Source organism: Tursiops truncatus, chromosome 19 (genome assembly GCF_011762595.2).
Source record: "Tursiops truncatus isolate mTurTru1 chromosome 19, mTurTru1.mat.Y, whole genome shotgun sequence".
In the NCBI taxonomy this organism is placed as follows: domain Eukaryota; kingdom Metazoa; phylum Chordata; class Mammalia; order Artiodactyla; family Delphinidae; genus Tursiops; species Tursiops truncatus.
In genome coordinates, this window is record NC_047052.1 from 10,369,052 (window position 1) to 10,393,412 (window position 24,361).

At 41.8% G+C, this 24,361-nt stretch overlaps 1 pseudogene; it reads right to left on the minus strand.

Moving 5' to 3' along the window:
* Positions 1–4,627: 4,627 nt before the first annotated feature.
* On the minus strand, positions 4,628–7,459 carry LOC101329087 (large ribosomal subunit protein uL18-like; annotated as a pseudogene).
* Between the last annotated feature and the right edge of the window lie 16,902 nt (positions 7,460–24,361).

A 24,361-nucleotide genomic window follows, 5' to 3' on the forward strand; every position in this document is an offset into this window, starting at 1 on the left:
TTGGGGTTCTAGGTAAGATTACATTTGAAAAACAAAAAGACCTCCAGTAAGAAAATGAAAATCAAACATTTGAAAGTGTTGCCCAAATCACTGAGTTTGAGCACCTGCAAAAGATGCTAGCCCTCTAAGCCATGATAGGGTATACTTAATTTAATATTTAAAATTATAATTATTAATATATTTTATTGAATGCCTATCTTATACCAGGCACCTGGGTGAATTTATTTCGGGCATCAGTGTGTCCTTTATTTCATACAAACGTATTTTAGCCCCTAACAGAGAAGAAAATGGCCTCTGACTAAAAGAAACCAAGGCACCTTGAGCCCTGCTTCTGAAGGGTCTAGTGAAGGGGCAGGTGACACGGAGATCACGATGACTAACAGTCAGGCGCCAGGTGGCCAGGGGCTACCCCCGTTGACTGGAATAATTAAAAGCACCTCCCTTCACTCTTAGAAATATCCCAGTTTGGAAGATAAATTTTATGGTGCCCCCAAGCTAAGGCTAATAGGCCCAAAGTGGTGTGTGTGTGCAAAGAACTGCCTTTCGGTAAACTCACGCACATATTCTGCTTTCACTTAACGTAAACAAACGTTGATCATCAACCTTTATATATTTAATTTACATATTGATAGATTAGGTTAAAATCTAGGGGTTTTACCCTGCCGTAAATTATTGGCAATTTTCGAATTCTCTTGACAAATATATAAAATTAGTCTTGGTTTACCCAGGTCAAGGGAAAATGCTATTTAGTTGACTCACTTCTTCCAGCTCTGACAGTTTCCCAGTTGCCATGGATAACATTCATCCTTTGGAAAGCATGAGTATGTGCTCTTCTATATGGAGATGATGACTATCATGGATTTCTGGGGAGGAAATCTACCACCCACACTGTACTTTCTTTTACTTTCTACTCCTCCAGGAATAATTGTGAATCAGAGAATAGCTATATGGAAATCAGAGCTGAAATAGCCTATAAATCACACGTGTTATCGTTTCCCCAAACTGTGGTTGATTTATGATACACCCTAATGCTTCATTGCTATGGCCACACCATTCTCTTGATATGAAATCACATACGCACACCATCGGGGACCACTTAAAGACTATACAAAGGGAGAAATAAAAACAAAACAGAGTCAAAGTTGGAGATGCTGAGACACATACGGGTTGCAAACACATCCGTGGAAAATCTGGGGGAAGCTGGAAATAAATGTTCACAGCATAGAGAGCAAGGGAGACAACCGTTTGGTCAACACTGGATTATCTAAGCTGATGGAGAATGGAGAGGTTTATACAAATCTTCAAATAATCAAATGCTCGTCTCTAGGTACGAAAATGCCCCTATGACGTCATCCTCGGGCACTCTAAGCAAAGGAATCGTCAAGATTAGCTGCCAGTCAAAACTGGTAAAGGTTTCCCTTTGGCAGAAAAACGTGTTGGGGGAAAGCTACGAGCATGGCCAGAGAAAGGAAGACTAGAGGAAGTGGGGCCGATTAAGAGTCCTCTTCCATCCTTTTCTAAGCTAGGCATTGGAGATCCGGGGATGAACTTGGGGAGCTGCCGCATACCCACGTTCACCCAGATTAAAATTGCAGAGCTGGGATTCAGCTGCCCATATCCATCGGCATTACCCCAAGAACACACTTCCTCTGATGAGTCAGTCTTGAGGCTTGCTCTCAGTGGAATGTCCTTCATTAAAAAAAAAATCTCCAAGTCCCATGTATTCCAGAAACCTGTCTGGGATAATTTTCGAAAATACTGCAACAAAGAGAAACAGTCAGTGATGAACTCATGAAGGAAGCTAATGGGAAACCTAATTGTCCTCCTTTTGGGCTGCCATGAATCTTCTCTCCCTCCAGGGCACGTCTGGAATCAGCTAAAACCCATCAGAGCAGCTCGGGGAATGGGCAGAGCCAGAGAGAGAGAGTGGTCTGGACTGTGCTTACCTCTGCCAGGGCAGCCCTGTCTCTTCCAGCAGCCTGTCTTTTCCAATTGTAAATGATTTTGCTGCTGATTGTTATTGGGAGATGATTCCACACTTGTGGGTCTTCTCCCTTCACATGTTCTGCCACTTAATTTGTTTCATTTTGCCTGGTTACTTGTCATCACTTTGGGAATTGAGCACAAATGTCTTGGTCAGATGGACTTGAGTTCAAGTCCTAGCTCTGTCTCTTGTAAGCTGTGATCTAGTTAGCTAATCTTTCTGAGTCTCAATTCTCTCACTGATAAAATGGAGAGAATAATATCTAGATTGTAATGTACTTATGGGAATTGAACAGACATAAATAATCTGGCATATTGCCTGACATGTAGTAGGTATGTAGTATGACTGTGGTGTGTGTGTGTGTGTGTGTGTGTGTGTGTGTGTGTGTATTAGGGTTCTCCAGAGAAGCAGAACCAATAGTAGGCGTATATCTTCCTTCCTTCCTTCCTTCTTCCTTCCTTCCTTCCTTCCTTCCTTCCTTCCTTCCTTCCTTCTTTTTCTTTCATCATACATCTAATCTATCTAATTAATCTATCATCTATCAATCTAATCTATCCTCTATCTATCTTTCTACCTATCTATCAAGAGATTTATTTATTTAATTAATTTATTATTATTATTATTTTTTTGCGGTACATGGACCTCTCACTGTTGTGGCCTCTCCCGTTGCGGAGCACAGGCTCCGTACACGCAGGCTCAGCAGCCACGGCTCAGGGGCCCAGCCGCTCCGCGGCATGTGGGATCCTCCCAGACCGGGGCACGAACCCGTGTCCCCTGCATCGGCAGGCGGACTCTCAACCACTGCGCCACCAGGGAAGCCCCAAGAGATTTATTTTAAGGCGATGGCTCATGCAACTGTGGAAGCTTGATAAATCAAAACCTGCAGGGTAAGCTGGCAGGCTGAAAACCCAGGAAGAGTTGCACTTCTGGTCCAAAGGCAGTCCTGCTGGCAGAATTCCTTCTTACTTGGGGGAAGTCAGCCTTTGTTCTATGAAGGTCTTCAACTTACTGGATGACGCCCACTCCCATCATGGAACGTCATCCGCTTTACTCAAAGGCCATCACTTTAAATTGTTAATCTCACCCAGTAAACACCTTCACAGAAACATCCTGAATAATGTTTGACCGAATATCTGGGCACCATAGCCCAGCCCATCACAGCATGTACCTATTGAAAATTGGGACCTGTGTGGCTCCTTGCATATGCATCAAATAATTATTTGCATCAGATAATTGTAGGCAGCCTAGGCTTCCTAATAACTTTTGAGTAGTCACTGGCTTTCTGTGGAAAACAATTTCAGTAACTTTGGCCAGTCATTCCAGACCCCACATTTTGGGTCTTTCAAAATTTATTCCACTGTGGTTGTCCATGCCAGATCTTGAGTTAAGCAAAACTCCTCTCTCCAGCTGACCTGAAGCAAATCTTTTGGAGGAAAAAGAAAAAACAACCAGAAAAATGAACATGTCTAGGCAGAGATAGATGCTGGAGAGAAAGTAAATCCATTCACTCTTTCCTCAGAGACATGTGATCACTCTGGCACTCTGCACTCTTCATTTTGGCTTTATTGGCATCGTGCCATGGCTTTGATGGCGAGACCACAGAGCTTTGTCAGTTCCTTGAGGTCTACAGGACTTCTCGGAGTGGACAGTGAGCTGTCTGTTCTATTACCACTCTAACCACATGAAGCATATTTTCCGATCATGGTGGTCTTTGGACCCCCTTGAAATGGGCCTTTTACATATATAAGGATGGGCTCAGTCAAAAGGACTCTTGCACCTTCAGATAAAGTCACTAACATCGCAAACCTATGGTGCGAGCCTGCGTGGATCATGGGTCTTATTTCCTATAACTTGCCTCTTGGCTTTTGAGACATTAATCTTGGCTTCCTCACTTGTCTGTCTCAGATTATGGCGTCTCTTGGTGTCACTAAATTATACGAGTCTTTGACCGCACCCTTGAGCTGCCTCCATAAAGGAATATGTTTAAGGGAATGCTGTGCTTCCCTGGCCCTCCCCTACTTATGGTTTTTCACTCTCTTCTTGATGCCAGCAACCATCTTGGAAGATCAAACTGATATGGAATGAGATAGGGCAAGCTAGATAGACAGCTCCTTAGATATTTTAGGTTGCTTTTAGGCAGTTATTCCAGATTGACCACATTTCTATGGATTCCTTTGTGTAGGAGTTTTCCTAAAGAGACCCACCTCCCAAACGTTTTTCTGGGGTAGCCAGTGTTTCTACTTTTTCAGTTTTTTCCATCTCTGTTTTTAGCATACACATGAAGGGAAGGCTTTCTCTCTCATCTCCACATGGCCTCTCCTATGTCTGGGCCATTTTCCTAAATTGCCTCTGTCTTTCCTACAGGGCTACCTAAAAAACTCTTACTCATCCCATCAAGTTTAGGTCAGATGGATGGAAGGAGCCATGAAGATCTCAGAGGTATCCCAAAGTTTTAGTGCCGGCTTTACCACCAACTTGCTGTGTGACATAGATCAATTTGCTTGCTTTCTCTGGTTTTTCTCATATGTCAAAATGAAGGTGACTTTCAGTTGATAAGCAAGTCCTTACCTGTTCAAATAATCTGCACTTTCAGGATGCTGCTAGGTTCCTATGGGGCAGGTAACTTCCAAGCAAAGATTCATCCCTTTTTTTTTTTTAACTTGTTCTTTAAGTTTATTACTGTCTTTATCTGAAAAATCTTCATAGAAATTGTGGTTTGGTTTATTAACTCAGCAGCCAGTTCCTGAGCTCTAAGGAAGCTTGTCTTCTCCTGAGCTACCCGATATTTCTTCTGGGCAAGTGACATTTGGGGACGGTCCCACCTCTTCTTTTCAATTTCTTCCTTAGGCTTCTTCTCATACACTGGATTCTCTCGTATTGCAGCCTGAGCTTTCTCACCCATCTCCTCCATCATGTCTGGAGTTACTTTGTTCTTTATGTATTGAGAGAATTGTTTTCCGTAAACAGCTTCCTCTCCTTCGATCAGGTAACACATATAACCTGCAACGTTCTGCCCCATGATGTGCTTTCCACGGTGTACCTCAGCATTGAATTCTTTGCTTTCTGAATCATAACCAGGGAACCGTTTGGTACTGTGAGGGTTAGACAAGCCTCCATCGACAGCTCCGTTCAGGGCCCCAGAAACCTTATTCCCAGTAGTAGTCCTGGCAAGCCTTGCGTCCAAGTAACAGGTGAAGGCACCAGGTCGACCATCAATGCTTTCCACATTGTGTTCGCCTCCAGTCACCTCGACTTGGCCTTCATAAATTTTGTCCATGCCAAACCTATTAAGAAGCCTGCGTGCCAGCAGCAGGCCAGTACAAGATGCTTCAGCATAATTTGTCAGGCCAACCTTCACGCCATACTTCGGGAGTTTGCGAGCACAAGCTGCACAAGCTATCATATCTCCTTGTATACGGGCCTAAGCCATCTGACCAACGTTATCTCAGTTACACGAACTAGCATTCTGTATTTGGGTGTGTTGTACTTATTTTTATCTTGGATCACCAATCGTTTCCAAGCATAGTAGTCAGTTTCTCCCTCTGACCGTCTTCTAAATTTCACTCGGTATCTCTTGAAGTAGGCCTTATTCTTGACAACTTTAACAAACCCCGTCCTGCAGAACAGAGGCCCTAGCCGCCACTGAGCTGCAGAACCAGCACAGCTCCGGGGAGGAAAAAAATAGATGCGTCACTTTTGTATGGTCTCGGCATCCATCAGCAAGTCCAGGTCATGCTGTTATACCAGCTGCGGCTCAGGCGAAAGTGTAGCTCTTTCAATGATGTTTATTGCCTGACTCACTGGGAAAAGAAACACTAAGCTCTCAGGATTCCTTCTCTGTGGAATTCACATACCCTATGAAGGCAGCTTAGCAGTATGGTCAGGACCATAGATACCTTGGTGACACCAATAGACACCATAATCTGAGAGATACAAGTGGGAAAACCAAAATCAGTGGATCGAAAGCTGAGAGGCAAGGCACGGACAGTAAGTCTTGAGACTCATATACATCCAATATTGGAAAAGACGTAGGTCAGTGGCTTCACCCTGGATCAGAGACATCTTTTCCCAGTGGACATTCTACACTTACTTGATTCCCCTCTGTGATGTTCAGCTTACTACATGCCGAGGCCGTCCCTGCGACTGTTGGAACACTGAGAAGGAATGATGGTCAAATTCTACCAGGGCTGAAGCCTACGTTGTTTGAGAACAGGAACAGCTGTGATCTTAGATATTTGTATGTCCACCAGTTAGGAGTGTGTGTTCTGCATCCAGTTGCCATGAGCATAGTACTGAGTAAGCCACACGCTAACCACATGGCTTTCAATATTTGTGCAAAATATTGAACCTCTCGTAACCTCAGTTTTCTCACCTGCAAAATGGGGGTGATTATGGTACCAGACTTGGAGTATAATTATGAGGTTTAAATGAGATGATAAATACACACTGCATAGCACAGTGATTAGCACAAACAAATCACATTTACTGAACACTTACTATGTCTTGTAGCACATCAACTGCCGTCCAGAGGCTCTCCATTTTCCTCTCTTCAGCAGATTAGGACAAACACCAAAACACGTAGCCACCAAATACACGAATATCCTGAAAAGGGGACTGAGTTTGGAATCAGAGTAATTCCAAGTCTCAGCTCTGCCTCTTGCACTGGCTGGTTTGCCTTACCTTTCCTCCCTTAGTCACTCTGGGTATCAGTTTACCTGTCAATGAGAAGTTGTTACTAGGTCAGCATCACCCACGTTGTAACAATCTTAAACAGCTTGACCCCTTGAACATTCCAAACAGAATAAATTGTTTGAACACCATTAAATCTAATCAGTGAAATAATTTAAAAATCTTTCTAAGTGTTTGTGTGCATTTTCCCCTGGGAAGATCTGATCTGTACCTTCCCATTTTCCACCCTCTCCACAATATTCATGCACCCCGAATTTAAATCACTGTCCTAGAAGCTCTCTAAGTTTTCTTTTCCAGCCTAGAAATGTTCACACATTATGCTCATGAAGAACCACCAGTGGAAGTTATTATTGTAGACACTTATTCATCTGTTAAAAAATTACAAGAAAATTACATTGAGGGGAACAGTGGTCTAATATTTCATCTGCTCTTTTGGTAGTGTATTTAAAAAGAAGTGAAAGTCAACACGCAGTGGAATAAAAGCATGGTGGATCACAATTAATATTCATTATCTTACAAAACTTGTGCATGCACTGAACTCTGGTGGATTCATATTATCCGCCCCACAAAGAACTGAAAAATCACTAAGCCCACAAAAATTCCATTTGTCCATAGTGTCTGCCCTCACTTTTCCGTCTTCTCCACCCATTCATCAATGGCTGCGTCTTTTCCTTCTTATCAGGTTCTACTTCACAGCATGGCCCATCTCAGACTGTTCAGCCATATCTGAACAATAGGCTCCGTGAGCTGCAGGACTTCTTACCTCCAGTCCCCTAAAGGCTGCATCTTTGCCCCACATTTCCTTGGCTTCCACCCCCCGCAAAGGCAGCAAAAGGAAACAACAGCCATCACCCCCACCAAACTGTGTCTTTCTGAGATGCAGCTGAATAATCATTAGCGGTGGTGAGTGTATCTGAATTTCCCTGGCTGCCTTCCACATGCCTTCCAAACTTCAAAGTCTCCAGGAGCAGGTCTGCAGGGCCCTCCTCCGAGACGTTCTCACCATCCTGTCACTCATCCCGAACCTCTGAGGCAGCTCCTGCCCTCACCAGCCACACTTCGCTTCATCCATCCTTTCCACAAGGTGTCTGGAAAGAAAGACCATTGTTCCCTTGAAGAAAGGACCAGTTAGTAAGGAGAGACAGGGCAGACAGCAACATTTGGCAAATTCGTGGCTCAGGGCAAGGACCAGAAGCTATGAAACGGATACTTTAAACAAGTTTTCTTTTCATTTTGGTACATTAAGTGGCTATATTACAATAAAGCAAATAGATCCAAACTGTGAAGACCTTCTGTGAGAAAGCAGAACCCTGAATGCCCTCCCGTTTCCACGTGCCCAGGTCGCACACGGTTAGAAAGGGCAGGGCATCTGTGCTTCTGGTTGTTTGCAGAGTTTACTGTAAGAAAAGTCAGAATATCAAGCGATTGAACAGAGGCATCTTGCCAGCTGTGAGAGCAAGCTGGGAAACAGTTTAAGGCACAGAAAAATTCTTGTCTGTGAAGATGTCCAGTTTTTCTGAGTGTTGGTGTGGATGTTTATGTCACTTTGGGGGAAATGATGGCACAGACAGAATGCCTGATAGGAGGGTGGTTGGCGGGCAGATCAGACAGCAGGTTGTAATGGTTCGGTTGAAAAACAATTATTGTTTACGTAACAGGTCGCACACCTGTTAAGAGCCCTGTTCAGACAACATTTTCTAAGACATACGACTTAACAGTTTTTGCGTTTTTTTTGCTTGGCCAGAGCTGAGGATTCAGACAGACCTGTGTTGAGCAAGTTGGGTTAACAATTCTCAAAATCAGCCAGCTCTAGAGGCAGAGCCAGACTCTAGTGTTCTCATCTGTAAAATGGGAGCTACACTTGTTCCCTTCACAGAGGTCTGTGATGGAGACAAAATGAAATACTTACCAGCTGCCTGTTAGTAGGATTTTATTTGTTTATTCTGGGCTCCTAGGAAAAGTGATAAAGTCCACCAAATAACAGTATGTGTTTCAAAAAATCTTTGGGGAGAATCTTTAAGCTGAGAAGGTATGATAACAGCAAAAAGATCATAACTAAGCCCAGTACATAGTTATTGAATTCCCACCATATGTGAGGCACTGGGGACTGAGATTTCATGCTACTTCATGCATTTGAAACATAGGAAGTAGATTATTTGTTGCCAGGGTGGAAACAGTGGAGGGAAAAATGGGGAGTGATTGCTAATGGGTGTGGGGTTTCTTTGGGGGTGACAAAAATACTCTAAATGGTAATGGTTGCATAATCCTCTAAATATGGTTAAATTCAGTGGGTGAGTCGTATGGTATGTGAAGTATATCTCAATAAGGCTGTTAAAAGCAATGTAGAGGAACAGTATAAAACTAAAATAAAAAAGAAAACAAAAGAAACAAGAACAAAAAACAAACATAAACAAGTCTTGGGCAGGAATATACCAAATAGACCTTGTTCCTGTCCTCATGGAGCTTTAAGTCTTGAGGAGCAACCACACATCTGCTAGTTGGCCAAATAAATAGAGGGTTGGATAAAGGATAAATGGGTGTCAATGAACTGTGTTTCAATAAAATAAACTTTTGAAAAAAGAATAAATGGGAATAGGGCCATGATTCTACTCTGTCTACTGGAATCACCCCACAATGAACATGTTCTTCTTTTTCATTTGAGCAGTGGTCCTCCCCGAGGTCAGAGACTATACTTAATAGTATAGTTCCTCACAGCCAAGTTTGGCCCTGGGACTCAGTTCTGGCCAACAGGATGTGAACAGAGACCAGGTGGACACTTTTCAAGTCACATCCCTTAGAGCAAGCTCTGCTTCCTTTTCTACTCTCCCCATGGATGGGAAACCAGCTTCAACCTTGTGAACTTTGTAGATGGTAGAACATCAAGACAGAGGCCAGAGCTGCTTACTGCTCTAGGTGGCCCTACTGTCTTCTTGCATCGTTTGCAGTGAGAAATCTGCCTACATCCTTATCTTGGTTTTTCTGTCCATAACATGGCTCTTTTTCTCTGACTGCTCTTAAGATTTTCTGTCTACCGCTGATTTAAGCAGACTTTATTTATGATTTTGATGATTTTTAAGCAGGTTTTGATTGTGATGTGCCTTTGTCTAGTTCTCATGTCTCTTGTGCTAGGGAAGCATTGACTTTCTCAGATCTGTAGGGGTATAGCTTTCATTAAGTTTGGGAAAAAACACACCTGGCCGCGATTGCTTCAAATATCTTCTTCCCCCATCTGTCCTCTTTTTTTTTTTTTTTACAGAATACAATCACAAATCTATTAGGCTACTTGAAATTGTCCTTCAGTTCACACTGATAATCTTTTCTTTGTCTAATTCTTTTTTTTTTCCTCTCTGAGTTTTATTTTGAAGAGTTTCTATTGCTAGAGTTCCATGATCACTAATCTTTTCTGCTATGATGTCTAATCTCATCCAGTGTATTTTTCATCTTATACACCATAGATGATTTCATCTCTAGAAGTTCATTGTGGTCTATAAATATAAATATATATATATATATATATATATATATATGAAGCAAGACCTTCTTGAGTACTCTCCCTGATGCCCCATGAAATATGAATTCTCCCTGGGGAAAAAGACATTATTCCTGGCCCTGTGTAAGTACCAGGCAATGTTCCCTTTAACCCTTTTGGTTGGTTCTTTGCCTTATTTGGGGTAGTTTCCTTACAGGCATATAATGATTATGAATATGCAAGAAGGACTGTCTGCTGACCTTTGGGGTTCTCGCTAAGTGCAGCTCTTTCCTCTCCAAAACTCTGCCCTCTATATGCTAGTCATGGTGGTCTGCACACTCTAGCTGCCTTGATCTCCCTGGACACTCAGTTCAATCATCCAACTCAAAGAGTTAAAGGTTTCACCTGGGATCCCCCTTGTCAGAAACAAGCTGGGGCAATGGTAGCATTAGCTTCATCTCTCTCCCTCTTCTCAGAGATCACTCTCTTTTGTCACTTGGTGTACAATGCCTTGAAAATAATTTTTCCATGTATTTTGTTTGTCGGTTTGTTTCAAGTGGGTGGGTAAATCTTGTTAATCCATCTTGTCTGGAACAGAAAATATGCTTTCCAGTATCTTCTCTAGTCTTATCAATGAGCCTTTGGAATAGCTAACCCCACCCCCATTTACCAGAAGAAGATGAGGTTCAGACAGGTAACATAAGTTATCTAAGCTTACACAGCTTGTAATCAATAGGGCCCAGATTTCATCCCAAATTTGTCTCTTGGAAATAGTTGTTTATACAATTTCACGTGCTCTGCGTTCCCTTCACTTAAAACGCTCTGCGGTGGTAGGAGAGGGGTCAGGCTTGAAAATAGGCCACAAAATACTGTGTGGAGCCCTGTAGGCCAGTTCCCTGCTCCTTTAGGGCGTGAAAATTAAGTCAGGGTGGAAATTTGAACACATGGTTCAGACACAGGGTCTACACAAGTGACAGTCATTTCTTCCTTTCTCATAGCAAACAGTCTTCTAGCTCAGTGGGTCTCAGTTGAAAACAAACAAACAAATGAACTCTTGACTGGGGAGGATACACAAAGTTCTGAGTTATGAAGAACGATAAAATTGAGAAAATAAAGGAAAGATTGAAAATTAATATACTTAATTCCTTGCCTGAGGTTCTGGCATGTGCCCCCAGTGAGAACCATCAACATGTAGAAATAAATTCTTCAAAGTGGAGAATTTCATACTCTGAGTGAAAGGATACAATTAGTTTTTACTTTCAGCACCCTCTTTTCTTCCATGGATATGCTCACCTCCACTCACTGTGGTTCAGCTGAGACCTGGTTGGGCATATAATGCAGACCCAGCCAACCATTAGAACCACTTTTCTCTAACTGTGGCAATTGGCTTAGTCCCATGCCCCAAGCTGAGTCATTCCAAGTTCTTCCCTAGGACTTCGTTCATCTAGGGCTGAAAGAAAAGGGGTTTTGTCTTTGGGGATACAGAATTAGAAGGCATGAATCAGAATTATCTGGGAGCCTAAAACATGCAAAGAAAGCTTGTGTGCAGTAGGAGTGAATCCATGCGCCACAAGAGAAACACAGCCAAGAGTTAGAGTGCAGTGGGGATGGGGACAAGACATCAAAAAATGCAGGTCATCAGAGTTTAATCATTCATGATCTCCACATCCCATAGCGCTGCAGCCGGTCCTTGGACTTCCCAGTTGCATGATCTGATAAATCCTATCTTTTTAAATTGGTTTGAGTTGGGTTTCTGTTACTTACAACCAAGAGAGTCCTGGTGAATAAAGAGGAAGTAATTTACCCAATGTAAAGATTCGGAATTAGTAGGGGGGCTGGAATGAGAATTCTACTCATTCTATTTCAAATATATCAGGCAAGAGAGAGAACGCAGGACCCTGTTTCTTTACATCATGGCGAGCAAAGTCTGCCGCGTGCACAAAAACTACTGACAGTTTTTATTATTATTGACATGCGCATGTCAGAACCGCAAAAGCTTAGCGTCAGGCCCATTCTAGGGTATTATATGACCACTCTGCAACCTCTGAGGAAGATCTTGTTATGGTCTCCCTTTTGAAGATGAGGAAATGAAGGCTTGAGGAGGTTAAGTGCCTCAGATCCAGAACTGGTTAGTGTCAGAGCCAGGATTCTCAAGTGAAGGCGGCCTGACTTCCAAGCCACGCTCTTGACGGCTGTGCTGTCTTTGCCCCTGAGCTTGTGCATCAAAAGCCTTCTGCTTGAGTACCAGGTGACATCAGGAAACGATCTTTGACCAGCCTCTCACAGCGTAGTAAGAATTTTCGTTCTATATCAGGCACTTTCCTCCAGATTTCTCCCTGAAGAATGAAAGAGCAAGAGGAAGCCGCACAACAGAGCAGAGGAGGACAGAGGCCCAGGATTGTTCCGCCTCTTGTAAAGCTGTCTTCTCACAGTTCTTTATCCAAATGATTCTTCATCTGGTGTTTGCTACGTTTAAGAGAGTGCTGGTCAAGACTGCTGAGAGTGAATTCTGGTACACGAGGGAATACCCTTAACATACCTTTCCAAAAAGCTGTATGCTCCCATCTCAGGTGCCGTTCTAGCAGAATTTAGTTGCCGTTCCTGCTGATCTAGTGAATCGGAAACAGATCGACGTGCTTTTCCTGCAGTGACACCAAAGCACTTATTTTACAAAACACTCAGTTGTCCTGATCACCATATAAGAAAAGAAAAGCCCAAAGGGAGAGCACTGAGGCTAGCACCATCTTTGCAATGTTCTGTATCTGAATATATACACAACATCCATGAGTCAATCATATACGTGTCCCTCGAAGTGGACCAATGCCTGTTTGGACAAGTGAGACCAGGAAATAATTTTCCTTATGGCCATTTTTCATTTGAAATGGTTGTTGCTGTTGTTGTTAAAAAGTAAGTCAGCTTTTAACCATCAGTGGGGCCAGATCTAAAGAAAATGACACAGACGCCTCTGGCATTCACTGCAATGGCTTTTGGCTTTATCAGCAGTAGGGTTTAGACAAGTCCTGCTGGGACAACCGAGGAGAACTCGGTAGGGGCTGCATGTTTAGACAGGGTGGGGCTGGGAAGCAGTCACAGAAGGCCCACCCTGGGTCTGGGCTATGGGAACGATAAACACAGAGTAGACTCCCATGTCCTGGGGAGGAAGACAGCATCATCAAGCTCTTTGGAAGAACGGAACTGCAGGGTCTCCTGTGGCTTTGCTGTCACCTCATTCCCGAGTTCATCATCACACGTGTCTTTCTCAAGCACCAGATGGTCTCTGCCTCAGAGCTGGCAAGCTGAGGCTTCTCTTCCCCCAGTTGGCCAGTACCTACAGGCTAGAGTTCACAGGAAGAAAGTGGATTTGGAACTGAGCAGAGTGGCATACTGCCCCAGACCTGCTTGGGTAGCTTTACTCAGCAGATGGTGAACAGGGAGCCTTGAGCCCTCGTACTGGCTCTGCTGCTTACTGTCCCTGTAAATTTGGGCAAACTCGATGACCTCTCTGAGCCCCAGGAATCGCATCTAAAAGTGAGTGGGAACAGCCTGAAGGAACTTTTGAGATTCTCTAATTAAAACAAGCCATGATTCTAAGAGTGAAAGGACCGTCCAAGAGACCACTGTTCTTTTGCGTGTAGAATTTTCAGGAGAGTCAAAATTCCCCATGTTTGTTCTCTACCCTCGGGTTGGAAGTAAAGGGACAGAAAGTAGATGAGAGGGAAACATCAGAATCCCTCAGGACATATTCAAAGGACCCTGGGTACTAATGTTTCCTTAATATTTGTCTTTAAACCAATTCACTCTTTTTCCACAACAAAAGTACTTAAAAAGTAATCCTTGTACCATTTGCCATAATAAGAATTGTTAAACATTGTATTATTTTCATTGTATTTTTTTTTCAATCCCCCTCTAATGAGACACTGTTGCCAGCCAAAGGTTCTAGCCCCAGGCTTGTTCTTTCTTTAATGCTTGCTAATCTCTCTTCTTAATGAGAGGTATTAAAAATCTACTAGTTCCAGGCCAAAATATTTCCCCCTGATGTAACCAGCAAGTGAGTCCCATTTCAGTTCTGTTCAGTTCTTGAGATTTCACTGTTGTTTTGTTCGTGCACTTCTGAAAATCATCTCCTGAACTATCAGTGGTGTCTGGTTAGCATTTTCTGCCCTCGGGAATGGGGAATGCAGGCTCTCCCAGGCCTAACCAGAAGTCCAATTAAACAGTTTAATCCTTGGTAGGGTGAAATCAGTCCTGGCCATGAGAGGGATTTCCTTGCAAAGGGCAGGGTACTGTACTTTTATCACTGTTTGCTTTGGTGCAAATCTTATACAGGTCTTCCATAAAAATTAATTATTCTCAAACAATACCTGTCCTGTCCAATTCTTCCTGGAGAGCAACAGAACAGAAGCCTCAGTAACTAGGACCAAGATTTGGAAAAGCCATCCCTCTAAACCGTTTTGGAAAGTCATCAAGCTTCTTGAGAACTGGTGGAGTTTATATTCTTACATACCTACTGAAATCAGGCTCTTTCTAATCACACAAAACATCCATGAGAAAGTCCACATAGGTCGAAATATGACACACAGCACTAAAACTTAAAGGCAAAGAGTTTTAATAGAAAAATCCCTGTTTTTCTTTCTAAACAGTACATTTTAATATCAGAGTGTGTTGATGAGCACTTGAGAAGAAGGATACTGTTAACTGTGTGAATATGGCAGGAGATGCTGCTGATGAGAAATGAACTGCAAGTGAACAGGGACACAGGGATCTGGGTCTTCAGGACCGTGGCTGCTTCCAGACCAGGGGCTGTCTAGCAGATCAAAGAGCTGAGGTTCCATGATGAGGCATAAGGGTCCTGGTTACGGGGGTCTGTAGTCCTCTGGGTGTCACTCAGGTTTTGCATTTTCTCTATCAGGGAGGATGTCGTAGTGGTGGTGGGAAGGGTCACTCAGTGAACCACCTGAACTCGGGAGCTGTTCAACTCATCATCTCATTTAAACCTTATCATGATCACATTATGTAGATCTGGTGATTCCACTTTTACATTAAAGACTGAAGCTCAAAGAAGTCAAGATGCCTACAGTGACAGAGTAAGTTATGAGGCGGGAGGCCAGTCCTCAGAGTCAGGTTTGCTCCGTTGTGTTTCCTGAAATCTTCAGCCCCTATTTGCCTCTGTGATTGAATCTGCCTTTCCCGTTCCTCCGGAAGCCCTTCATCCTCTGCCACGGGTGCTTTGGTTCTGTGGAAGCTCCAACTGGAGCATTTTCAGTACAGAAATGTTATGTTTCAAAGACACTTATATCCTTCTTACACACACACACACACACACACACACACACGATCTATTTGGAGGAAAGAGTTTACTAGGGTTCCTTAATGGAACTTTGAATAAATTATATGGGACATTTTTCTACCCATAGTGACTCAGAGAAATACATGCCATTTTGAAGAAGATTTAGAGCTAAAAAACAAAACAAAACAACAACAACTAAAAAAACAAAACACAACTCTATCTTTGCTAGAGAATACCTACTGAAGACAGAAAAAGAAAGCTTACTCTAATTTGACGATCTAATGAGGGAGTTTGATGTTACATATGAAGTTCAATTGCTATAATTTGTCATGATGCCCTAGAAGAGTTAGGAGATTCTGGCTACATTTACCATTTCTGCCATTTAATAAGTTTTTTATTGAGCACCTACTGTGTGCCGCACACTGTACCAGGGATACAGGTGTGAATGAGCATTAGGGAAAAAATACAAGCTGTGATGGGCGTCTTTCACAGGGAGCCTAAGCTTGTCTGCAGCTAGAAAGAAGACATGATTTTTAAGCTTGCTTCCAAGGAAGAATATATGCAGGCTCAGAAGTTCCCAACTTAACAAAAATTGTATCCGTTTTTACTGCCAAACTCATTCAGAAATAAAATGCGAGTAGGAAAAAAAGCTTCTTAAATATAGCATCAGTTATGTCAACCGTTTGATAATAGACGTCTAATCTGGGAGAAGATTAAGGGAGTTGCCATAAATCATTTATTCACTTGTTTCCTTTTAGTGGTAAAATATTGTAACAAAATTTGCCCTTTTAACCATTAAGTGTACAGTGGCGTTAATTACATTCACAATGTTGTGCTACTGTGACCACTATTTCTAAAACTTTTCCATCACCCCAAACAGAAACTCTGTTATAATTATGCAATAACTCGTTTTTTCTTCCCCTATCCCCTAGAAACCTCTGAATCTATTTTCTTTCTCTGTGGATTTGTCTATTCTAGATATTTCCTGTAAGTGGAATTGTACAATATCTGTCCTTTTGTGTCTGGCTTATTTCACTTAGCGTAACGTTTTCAAGGTTTATCCGCATCGTAGCACGTGTCAGAACTTCATGCCTTTTGACGGCTGCACAATATTCCATTCTGTGGATCTGCCACTTTTGTTTATCCGTTAATCTGTTGACAGACACGGGTTGTTTTCACCTTTTGGCTATTGTGAATAATGCTGCAATGAGCGCTGGCATACAAGTATCTGTTCGAGTCTGTTTTCGATTCTTTTGGATTGTCTTTTCGATTCTTTTTGGAATTGCTGGATCTTAATTCTGTGTTTAGCTTTTTGGGAAACCACCACCATTTTCCACAGCAGCCTCAGTATTTTACAGTCCCATCAGCGATGTACGCAGGTTCCAATTTCCCTGCACCTTCACTGACACTTATTATTTTCCATTTTTTGATTGTAGCCACTGTAGCAGACATGAAGCGATATCTTTGTTTTTGATGTGTGTTTCCCTGATGACGATGTTGGGCGTCTTTCCATGTGCTTACTGGCCATCTGTATATCTTCTTTTGAGAAATCGCTATTCAAGTATTTTGCCCATTGTTTAATTGGGCTGTTAGTCTTTTTGTTGTTGAGTGCTAGGAGTTCTTTATATATATATATATTTTAATATATAATATATATTTAATATATATTTGGATATTAAATCTTTATCAGATACACGATCTGCACATTTCCCCCACATTTTGCAAACTGTCTTCTCACTTTCTTAAGAATGTCCTTTGGTGCATGAAAGTTCTTAATTTTGATGACATCCTATTTATCTATTTGTTGGTCGTGTTGCACATCCTTTTAGAGTCTGTATTAGTTTGCTAGGACTACGGTAACAAAGCACCTCTGGCTTTTTGTTTTGCCATAACAGAAACACCTTTGGTTTCCTTTGAGATCTCTCTCTTTGGCTTGCAGATGGATGCCCTCTTGCTGCCTCTTTACCTGTTCTTTTCTCTGCACACACACATCCCTGGTATCTTCGTGTGTCCAAATTTCCTCTTCTTATAAAGACACCAGTCCTATTGAATAAGGGCCCACCTATACAACCTCATTTAGCCTCCATTACCACTTTACGGATTCTATCTCCAAATAGGGTCACATTTTGAGGTACCACCAATCCATCCCATAAGAGAGTCATATCTAAGAATCCATTGTCAAATCCCATTTGTTGAATTTTGCTTTCAACAAATACTTATTGACTGCATAGCCCACGGCAGAGAATGTGCCAAGAACAAGATACATAAGACAGAAAGACTCCTGCCCACATGAAGCTCACTTTCTTGTTAAAGGAGACAGAAAATAAATAAATAACATTTGACATTTTTATAAACATTTTAATAAACATTTTTATCACGGGACTTGTAACAAGTCCTGCGATTAAAAATAAAATAAATATTAAAAAAAATTAAATTAAATGCCAGAATATAATAGGATAGAGAGTGACTGGGGGAGAGAGAGGGTCTTAAACTGGATGATCAGGGAAGCCCTCTCTGAGGAGTTGCTATTTCACCCAGCACCTGAATGATTAGAAAGGACCTGTTATTGAAAGACCTAGGAGAAAATTCAATCTTAACTGCCTTGAGAACCACACTCTTAAATCCAGACCACTTGCCCATAGTAGCAGAGGCAAGATTTGCGCCCACGTCTCCCAAGTTCCTTTTGAAACAAATTGTATTGTGCAATTCAAGATTAATCAGTCAAGTCTGAACGACTCAGTAGTTTATCGCTAGTGGGAGAAAAGGTAAAGGGTAAAAAGGGATGTGATTTCTATTTATTTATGTATCAAATTTAAAGAATCTTTGGCAGCCGTGAGAGGGTAATCAAATGACATATTAACTTGACCAGTATTTTGACAAGCTGCCCTGGAATGTAGGTTCCCAGAATTACTTAAAATCAATAAACAACATTCCTTGCTGGGGAAGGTGGCAGGCACCCTGATCAGCTATCCTGGAAAGGAAAGCAACGCATGCATTCCAGGCTGGCCGAGGGCTGGCCACATTAGGATTTCTGGGTGGCCAAGGAGAAACAAGAAGATACAAACGCATGGTCTTTGGTGAACTCGCCTGATGAATATCGAAATGACAAATCGAGTCTTATAGTGCCCAGTGCCTGATGGCAAAACACAGTGGGAGCTCAGTGTACAAGTCGCACTGCACTCTTGCAGGATTGCGAGGAACCCAGCCCAGCTGTCAGAGTCCTTCTGGATCCCAGACCAAACTCTCCTCCTTGAGAAAGCACCGCCCAAAGAAAATCTGCCCTAACACACTGTCTTTTCTCAGAGCGCAACTCCCGGATCGTTGCATTTCCCAGCACAATCTCAGCACACTACTGTCTATAAAATAGATAAACAACAAGGACCTACTATATATAGCACAGGGAACTCTACTCAGTATACTGTAATGACCTATATGGGAAAAGAATCTCAAAAGAAATAGATACGTGTATATGTGTAACTGTGAATCACTTTGCTGTACACCTGAAACTAACACAACATTGTAACTCAACTACACTCCAATGTAAAATCAAAAAGTGAAACAAAATCAAATACAAAGAGTAAGAGAAGACCCTTCTCTAGGGAGAGAGTTTATTTCTGATTGCCTAGGAATCAGTCTTATTTGCGCTGTTCTCTAACTTGAGCAGCAGAGACAATGTCTCTTTGGGGTTTTGCTGAGTCTTAATCGCCATGAACTCCACCACCCCGCTTCTTGCCCCAGGCAGAGTGTTTTAATGCCAGATTCATTTCTCCAACCTTTGCACATAGCATTTTGTACACTCAGGGCATTTTCCATATTCTGCCTCCTTTTTCTGTGGGTTTTTTTTTCCCTTTATTACTCCTCCTCAATTACATGTCTCTGAATATAAGGGCCGTGTCTTATTCATCTTTGCCTGTACCACCGCACCTGCCATGCTTGGAACAAATGCTTTCTCCATAAATTTTGTTTTTTTTTTAAACGGCAGACAAATTCAGTGAGTTTTGAAAGCTGGTTCACTGTTTGCCTTTACAAATTGAGAGCTGCCGTTGTAGGTTTCTGCATAGCTGTCATAAGCTAACTCTCTGATACAGGTACTAGGTGGATACTATAGAAAAAAATGATGTAAGGTTGCCACATCAGAAAATCTAATTGCCCTGTTTCAAAAGGAGAGGAACAAAACTAAGTAGAACAAGTTTGTTTTTAATTTACCAACTGGGGAAATTGATGTAACAAATGTCTACTGTCTAACCATCTACAAGCCACAAATGTAAGACTTGATGCGACAAAGACAAAAGAGTTATTAGAACAGAGCATTCGAAAAATGAACAGTATATATAACGCAGGTGTAGTTTTAACCAACACATCTGTGTGTGAGTGGTAACACTATAAATTATTTTAAACATAAATAGTAATATACATTAAAAGGAGTGAGGATACTCATTTGCTTAGACCCAATTCTCTGTGTCAGGGGAATTCGTATCAAGGAAATAATTCAAATAGATAAAAGGCAATTCTTTACTAATAGAGACAAGATTTTTTTTCATATCTATATAAAAATTAAATTTACAAATTTATAGTTGTTCGACTTTCAGTATTTTAACATCAGCATCATAATTCAGGCAACTGACGTATCAAACTTTGCTTGCTTGTACCACTAGAATATGAAACAGCACAAACTAGGATATGTTTTGAGACTAGTTTAAAACTGCAACTGTAAAGGTATGTCGGTGATTTCCAATAGCTAAACTATGCTGGTATGAAATGAAACTTCAGGGATCTGTCTTCTCACAGCAAAGAAAAGATCACATACATTTTTGTGGAATCTTTCCTAGACAGGAAAAAAAAAAGTGGCAACTTCCCTAGATAGGAAAGAAGATAGTTATCGCATGCCGCAAAGCAGGTATCTTCCTTCAGGGCTTGTGAAAACAATGCTGAGATCTGAAAATTCATTAGCATAATTTTCCATAACCTTTGAATTTTCTTAGAGACTAGGAAAGATGCCATTAGGTTAGAAACACCCAGTGCTCTAAGAGGGGGACTATTGAAGTCACTTCTAGAAACCGAATAAATGACTTAATCTTTTGAAAGAGAAATAATCTTCTCTAAAGAGCCTAGTGCCTTTTATTAAATTGATGAGCATTTACAAATGCGTGTTGGTATTAAAAGGCAGTTTGTTTTTGTGCCAAAATAACTCTACATACGTATGAGTAGTTTTCCTACGAGGCTGGTGAGTCAGGGGACAAAGGCAAACTGGTGTCAGAGAAGGATTTGATCAAGTTGCCCTGATGGTTGTGTGTGCACGATTATGACATGGGAACTAGATGATGGGACCCCTGAACACAATCACAGATGATTGAGGAGGTTGATTGATAACTTCTTGTCAACTTGGTGGGAGGTCTGCAGCAGCGTGACGTGGGGATCACTCCCTGACTCTGTCCTGTTTGTCATTTTTTTTACCAGTTACTTGGGTTGAAACTATGCTTATCACATTTTCAGCTGCCACAAAGTGGGGAGGGGTTGCTAATAGCACAGATGACAGAACCAAGGCACAATGAAATCAACAGGCGGGAACAGTGTCCGAAAATGGAATGCAAATAGGGAGAAAAGGAAATCTTGCTTTGGGGGCTAATAGCAAAATCAATAAGTTTACCATGGGAGACATGAGACTTGGTGAGAAAGCAGGAAAAAGAGGTCTGATTTTTTTTTCCCCCATGCATTTCCAAATCCAATAGGGATCTTTGAAATCATGAAGACATTGAAATTTCAAAAATCAGTGTGTTTATGTCATGAAGTCTGATGGTTCTACCTTCCTTTGCATCAGACTACCCCTGGAGTACTGTGCGTAGATGAGAGCCTCGCATTTCAGGGGGTTCACTAAAAAAAATAGGAATCAGAGGAAGGTCGACAAAAGAGTGAAAGGGAACAGAAAGCCAAACGGTACTAGATTGTTATTCTGTGCCTGGCACTGTGCTATGCTGGAACCTTCATATTTTATTTCCCCAGAGCCCTGTGACATGGGCTGTGTTCATCAATTTATAGATGAGGGGACTGAGGCTTAATTTAAGGAAATTGTTTACAGATTAAAGTGTAGCAAAGGGCCAAATCGAGATTCGAATCTAGGTCCATAAGTTGCCTAAACTTAAACTGCTTTCTCCTCCAGAGAAGCCATCCAAATTCATTGAGGACACAAGCATTGTCTACATATATTTTTAAGCCTTAGCGTATGGAAGAGGAAACAGACTGAATGATGTGGGTTTCCAGACACAAGAACTAAGGCGTTTGGTACAATTTCGTGGAGCAACTAATTTCTGCTTAATTTAAGGAAGAAGTGTTACTGAGAATTATCCCACCACGCAAAGATCTGTCCACATAAATCTTGAATTTCCTTTTACTGGAACAGTTGAAGCAAAGAATAGAAGGTCATCTATCATGGATATGTGGAAAAGATTCCTCTCTTTCTGAGCTCAGAGACCTGCACCATCCTTTCCAGCACAAAAAATTCTGCGTCAATTAGCCAAGCCCACAAGAAATTCAACTATATTCAGAAAGGACCAATTTGCCAACTTCTCTGCTTTAGTACTTTTGAGCTCCTGCTGTTTAATCCCATGTAACATTCCAGATTGCTGGCATTTCGTTTCCAGCCCTACAACTCACTGGCCCTGTGACCGTACATAGATCAGGTTACCTAACCTTTTCAGTGTCATTTTCTCCACATGCAAATGGGGACGATAATACCGCCTTCTTCAAACGGTTGTGCAAACATCAAATAAGACATTCATTTAAAAAAAATGCTAAGCACCCTTCCCAGATCATAGCAAAATCTCAGTGTTAATGATTGCTAGTAACAGCATTGCGACTGTAGTTGTGATAAACAGAGTGACTTACATTTTGTTTTTCTTTTCTATTGTTTAATTCTTCAGCAGGGATATGAAGCTGCTCAATGAGGCAGTTTGAGGGTCAGATGGCCCAGAGTATCCGAGGGGCTGCCTTTCCTATTACTCCACTGCACAGTTCATCTTAGAATCAAGCCAGCCCCTGGCAGAGTATCATCAGTTCTGGGGAGGGATCCAGACATTGAATTCCACTGGGTTTCAGGACATGAGTCAAGGACCAAGAACCCCTTCCATGGGCACCTTTTATCTTCTTGCTGTTTTTTGTTCTTGAATGTCTTTTTGATCATTGACATTTATATGTGAAGCATGTTCATTTTAACTCATTCACCTAGTTTGGAAGTATGTAAAATACAAAATGGGAGTCCACCCTGCCACGTACTGACCCCGGACCCCCAATCCCCAGTGCCCACCTCCACACGTGCGCACATCCCCGAAAGGACAGCTTGGTTGAGAACTTGATGTGTTGTCCTTCCAGATTTATTTTTTTCCTTTTCAACCACAGAGTTCCCACTTTCCTATTTCATTTATACGCTCAACAATCGTGAAGTGTCGCCGCTTTACACATGACCATAAGGATCAGAGCGGGCTATTCTCCCACAGACAGTAAGTAGCCATTAGGGTTGGAACTCTGCTCTAAATCTGCTGATTCTTGTCCCAACAGAGGCTGCCTTAAGGTTGTTTAAACCAGCCTTCTGGCTTATGGCATAAAGAATCATCAAAAAGATTATGCAGGGCTTCCCTGGTGGCACAGTGGTTGAGAGTCCGCCTGCCGATGCAGGGGACACGGGTTCGTGCCCCGGTCCGGGAAGATCCCACATGCCGCGGAGCGGCTGGGCCCGTGAGCCATGGCCGCTGAGCCTGCGCGTCTGGAGCCTGTGCTCTACAACGGGAGAGGCCACAGCAGTGAGAGGCCCGCGTACCGCAAAAAAAAAAAAAAAGATTATGCAAGCAAAATTGAATTCATTAGTGTTTGCTTTGAAGATTTTACATTGAAGAGACTACTAATTTATAGAACTCTGCAGAGAAATATATAACCAAAACCTTTATCATCCAAGAATGTGTCATAATTATTTTCTTTAAAATGTAAGACAAAGAATAACACTTAAATTTTTAAGAGGCGATTTAGACATTTTGATATCTTATGTTTAGAATAAAATATGATTTGATAGACCCTCAATTTCTAGTTAGTTTAGTCTTTTCCTACCACCAACTTGTGGGACGGGTTCACAACACTGCAATTCAGGGGAAGAAAATGTCTGTCTTTTTCCATAATGCTTCCTTTTTTAAGAGTTGTTTACTTAATAATCAGAATCAGACTCTTTTTTTTTTGCCGGCTTGGCAAGTGGCTACCAGTTTCGGATCCATTCTGATTTGATTAATTGGACCGCAGAGAAGATACTGGAGCAAAATGGACTAGAAGTTTCCTTTTTTGGAACTAAACATTTGTGCTTTGCTGCATTTTTTTGCCTGTATACATGAGACCACAGTGTTATATGTTCCTAAGTCCACTGTTGAATTGAGAACATTTTGGGTTTTATTTTGTGATACCTTCTCTTCCTGATGGATAACTTTTTGAATTTTAAATTCAGTGCTCGTGATACATGAAATTTTCAGACTCAAGGTGACATGTCTGTGACAGGTCCTTGGTGTAGCTGGCGGCCCTTTCATATGTCACAGGATGCCATGTGGTCAGGTTATACAGACCAGAGTTTCCCAGGCAACCAACTCATGCCCTATGGGGATTCCTTGGGGAAGTTGAAAAAAGATGTCAGAGATGAGAGGTCTGGAGCCACCATGTCTCAAAGCCATTGTTTGCTTTCTTTTGTCTTCTTCCCCGCATTCCCCATCATTCTACCGGAGTGCATTGTGGGAAATGCATTCCATCACTGGCACTCCAGAAGGTTCTTGGGGACACAGGATTTTTTTTTTTTAATTTTATAGATTTGTGCTTTAAACTAGTAAGATATTCACACTGGATAAAATCACTTTAAAGTGAAGCATGGTAATGTGAATCAAGGTACATAAAATCATTGTAAAGTGAA